The following is a 5,763-nucleotide window of genomic DNA, read 5'->3' on the forward strand; positions in this document are numbered from 1 at the left end:
CATGGCTGGTGTACTGCTTGCAATAACACTGCCTACGAAGAATAGCTTGCGTTGGATTAACTCGATGCTCAACACTCCAATAACATTCACTTTTGCCATGGTCTTCCCGTGTATGATCATTGTAACGGCCACAGTTACAGTAAAGTTTTATGACATTTCCAGAGCACCAACCTTGTGCCCATTTACAGTTTTCGGAGCTATGAGTTTCTGTCCTCGAATATACCATTTTTTGACGAAAATGCAAATCTGAGTAAAAGTGTCAGCAAATTTAACAGAAAATCGACAAAGTAATAATTATTATTAGTCAGATTTTGAGTTTAAATAGACCTGAGAGTAGACAACCATAGCAGTGATACGGTTGTATGCCAAGAATTATACATAATATTGTACCCAATAGTATGCCACGAACTTGCTACGTAGTTTCCGTATAAGATATTCGCTATGTCAAAGGCGTTATTATCCCATCAAAAATAAATATTTAATACGTGAAGAAAAAATTCCAAAATAACTTTCTTGGAAACTCCAGAATTGTCTTCATACATATTCAAACAGATTTTTCCATGTAAACATCACCATTTGTTTATTAATTTAAACAATAATTGTGAGCTTGTTGAAATTGTTTTAATTCTAACAATGAAAACTGTTGTTGCAATTTTTTAAAATACTTTTACTAATATGAAGTATTTGATTATGAATCTTGCATTATATCTATCTAAGTAGGGTCGCGATAAAATCATACCCTCAGAGCTGAGCGGTTTGACGGGAAGTTATCTTTTTCCTTCTTGTGCGGAAGACCCTATTTCAAATCCGGCCACCGTCGGACTTAAATTGGAGTCGATCACTCGGCTCCTCGAATAACCTTCGCATCAGACTTAAGCCACATTTACACTAGACACGATTACGACACGACAACGACATATCATCCCGTAGTTTGTATTCTTGAACACTGTGCGCATCTGTATCGTGTCGTTGTTGTGTCGTAATCGTGTCTAGTGAAAATGTGCCTTTAGGGGAGACAGGGGACATAGTACTTGCGCCGTATTGTCCCAGGGGCCCAGCCGATTTTCTAATTCCAAATTTGGAATATGGAATAAAACATAAACAATATTGTTCATCCTTTCACCGAAAGATATGCAAGATGTGTTTACATTATTTTCAAAACACCTGTGTTTTACATGTTTTTACTCTGATAAGTTTGTGTGGCTAATTTTGTACATTTTTGATAGAACTTTATAATTTTGTTTCCCTGGTTAGCAATATTTACCTTAATCATTTTAGTTGGTGTCAATGTTTTGTCCGATGTACGTTTTGTACCTACCACAATAACAATGTCGACGCAGAATTAATTCGTTAGGCATATTCACACAACAGGACGAAATCCGCTCCCATGAACAAGATACTTTCGCGTGGTTCTCATAATAATGGGTTTTCGGGCAATCGCAAACACAATTACGAACCCATCTATAGTTGCAACAAAATTCCCAGTAACAACTCGAACTAAAATGTTTTTCTTCTGATGGTAGATCTTCCATACTTCGATTTTAGTTTTCAAACGTGTTTTTATAGATTTTGAATTGATGCTTTTTCGGTTGCTTCTTTACAAAGTTTGTAGGAATACACTGAGGCTTGATCTTACTGTATTATCTAAATATCCTATATATAGTACCTCTGATGTCATTTTTTAAACTGCTGATTGTTATGAAGATGTGTATAAGAGACAGCTATTATGATGTTCAATATTATGAGTTATATTATAGTTACAGTGACAGTCGAGGTTGAATGTATTTGCATCCTCTACATCTCGTATCCAAATACAATTGGGATTTCCATGAATCTCAGTCTTAGGGAAGTGCTCTGCCATCTTTTCAATGAAAGGAAAGCTACATTAAGTAGTAACTAATGTCCTAACACTTAAACGATTGCAAACACTTTTGTCAGCCACTGAGAAAAATTATTAGAAAAATACACGTGTTTCTAATAGCCAATAGATACTTGACAACAAATCTATTCATCTGGAAATCAGAAAGGCTTACTGTAGTCCAAATGTAAATGTATTGATTAATTTTAATTCTCGTTTGGTAAAGTAGTATAACAATGTAAAATGTATAAATACATAGCCAGTTAATAATAATAATTTTAAACATTTTAAACATGTTTGTGCCAAGAATTCTTATAATATAACCTAGGTTTTGTGAAATATTTGGACAATAAAAATCTCAATATATCTGTTTATATTAATAATAATTTAGAATCTTCAATAGTAGATGGTATCATTGAAATCCTTTATGAGTTTATTCAGATTTATTGCATATCTGCTGTCACACCGTCTATTTTGATGATGATAATAATGATAATGGAAATAAAAATGATAAAGTTAATTATAATAATATTGATAATGATAATAGTTAATAATGATATTAGTAAGTGACAGGGCCTACTGATAATAGTAATGGTAAGATAATAATAATGATAGTGTAAATGATCATAAGGATAAACTCTTACAGCAAAAGACTTGCACAAATTAATTGTGTATGTCTATTCACTTAAGCCTATATTAAGTAACTACCATTATTTTAAAATATTTTCATATTGATTTTTAAATTTACATTGTCTTACCAATTTAAGAAAAAATGACGGTGTCATAAAAACGAAGACCATAGGACTGGTAGCATTTCTAATGTAAAATCATTGAATTCTGCTTGGATAAAAACATTTTAAAAACTATTTGGTAAATTTTTATGCATGACAGAAGCATTAGTGTGAAACCCACAAAAAATCAGTTAGGCCTACCATATAAAATACACGTAAAACTTGTTACCTGTTGTTGCTGTTCTCGTTTTAAACTACGAGTCTGAGTATACAATCGACATAACTAATTATATGGTAGTATGACACCAGCTTACAAATACACAAAATATATTCAATTATTGTTTTGCCAAGTAACAATAATGTCAACATGTTATTCACCTACTGTATCTTAGATTATTTTAATGGGTTTTGTCACTCGTGTTTCTCGGAATACCCGTTTGCTGCAGTAAAATAAATTATTTACCATATTCATCTGGTTGATATCAATATTTGGACCAACTGTTGAGTAATACCCATAATGTCATTCTAGATGCAGAATATACTTGCTTTCCCCTATAAATGTCGAATGCCATGTACATCTCACATCGTGATGCTCTTCCAAACCTTCTTTATTAAATTTACCAAAATGGCACTCTCTTGCCAAATATCATCACCACCTAACCCACTCATGTTCATTTGTATGTTTTTCAGTACAAACAGTGCTCCAAAGCCAACTCCACCACTGACGTATTTTAATGTTCTTTTCTGTGGAAATTCTAGTTCTTCGGCTGATATATATATAGTTTTGAGCAGCCAATCCCATGTTAGACATTGTTCAATGTTTCTTTTGATTAAAACTACGGTAAATATGAGTACAAAAGAATACATTTCATTCCACAATACTTGAGTGTTCAACCAGCTTTTGGTTGAATGTTAAGAAAAATCTGTTTTAGATTACATAGAACGTCGGTAGTTGATAGATATTTCGTATTTAGTTTGTAATTAAAATAAGTAATAGTATACAATAGTTCGTTAGCTTCGTAAGAGTCGGATCAGACACATTAGGTTTGTGATGTATCTGAAAATTGTGGAACTATCTTCGCATGCTAAGCGAATCGCACATTGCGTTGGCCAGCAGTCATCGGTGCGGTTCTACGAATAAGGCTACGGCTGATAGTTTGCAAAACATAGATATGTTTACACTTTGTCACCAAGCACTCATGTAGAAGGTAGACAGATCCGTCGATCGACATAAAAACGTTAGACTACAATGAAACGCTATATACTAAGTAACGGCCTATTACCTTTAGAGATCAAAATAAATTAATGCACAGAAAGATTGCTATGTTTGTAGCAAACGTCATAGATTGAGTTTCTTTTCACAATCTCGATCGCGTTTACGACGCAAACTTCTAGCGCATGCGTAGAAACTACACAATTTTGTAGTATATATATATATATATATATATATATATATATATATATTAATATTCAACTTCATAAGTAATTTTCGATCAAACAGTAAATGGGTTCGCGATAAAATCATACCATATTATCGTTTATTCTTTTATTGAAACATGAGTAAAATATTTTTTTTCCTAATAGCCTTGCAAAACATTTTGTGTAACTGTGTCTAAAGGATTGGCAATTTCATAATAAATAAACTCTGATCCTCACAACCCTGGAATTGAAAACAAAGCGCCTAACATCTGAGCTACAGCTCTAATAATAATTAATATTTTACTTATTTCATTCCTGAAGACATATGTTTTAATGTGTCAAATTTCGATAGCAATATTCAATTCCAACAAAAATATTATTAAAATATGAATGTAAAACCTTGTTAATTTTCATCAACGTTAGAACCGACATGGGTGGTGTACTGCTTGCAATAACACCTGTCTCTTATACACATCTAGATGTGTATAAGAGACAGCTCCAATAGCATTCACTTTTGCCATGGTCTTCCCGTGTATGATCATTGTAACGGCCACAGTTACAGTAAAGTTTTATGACATTTCCAGAGCACCAACCTTGTGCCCATTTATATATTTATCTATTAATATTCAACTTCATAAGTAATTTTCGATCAAACAGTAAATGGGTTCGCGATAAAATCATACCATATTATCGTTTATTCTTTTATTGAAACATGAGTAAAATATTTTTTTTCCTAATAGCCTTGCAAAACATTTTGTGTAACTGTGTCTAAAGGATTGGCAATTTCATAAATACTATTAATAAAGGTATGCACAATTTTTGTGAACATTATTGTCATTATATACCTCCTCTACACAAACTTATTATGAGGCTTAGAGAATAAAACTCTGATCCTCACAACCCTGGAATTGAAAACAAAGCGCCTAACATCTGAGCTACAGCTCTAATAATATTTAATATTTTATTTATTTCATTCCTGAAGACATATGTTTTAATGTGTCAAATTTCGATAGCAATATTCAATCTCCAACAAAAAATATTATTAAAATATGAATGTAAAACCTTGTTAATTTTCATCAACGTTAGAACCGACATGGCTGGTGTACTGCTTGCAATAACACTGCCTACGAAGAATAGCTTGCGTTGGATTAACTCGATGCTCAACACTCCAATAACATTCACTTTTGCCATGGTCTTCCCGTGTATGATCATTGTAACGGCCACAGTTACAGTAAAGTTTTATGACATTTCCAGAGCACCAACCTTGTGCCCATTTACAGTTTGCGGAGCTATGAGTTTCTGTCCTCGAATATACCATTTTTTGACGAAAATGCAAATCTGAGTAAAAGTGTCAGCAAATTTAACAGAAAATCGACAAAGTAATAATTATTATTAGTCAGATTTTGAGTTTAAATAGACCTGAGAGTAGACAACCATAGCAGTGATACGGTTGTATGCCAAGAATTATACATAATATTGTACCCAATAGTATGCCACGAACTTGCTACGTAGTTTCCGTATAAGATATTCGCTATGTCAAAGGCGTTATTATCCCATCAAAAATAAATATTTAATACGTGAAGAAAAAATTCCAAAATAACTTTCTTGGAAACTCCAGAATTGTCTTCATACATATTCAAACAGATTTTTCCATGTAAACATCACCATTTGTTTATTAATTTAAACAATAATTGTGAGCTTGTTGAAATTGTTTTAATTCTAACAATGAAAACTGTTGTTGTAATTTTTTTAAAT

The sequence above is a fragment of the Anneissia japonica genome, unplaced genomic scaffold (genome assembly GCF_011630105.1).
Source record: "Anneissia japonica isolate Jap-2015-1 unplaced genomic scaffold, ASM1163010v1 scaffold287761_len698747_cov189, whole genome shotgun sequence".
Lineage (NCBI taxonomy): Eukaryota > Metazoa > Echinodermata > Crinoidea > Comatulida > Comatulidae > Anneissia > Anneissia japonica.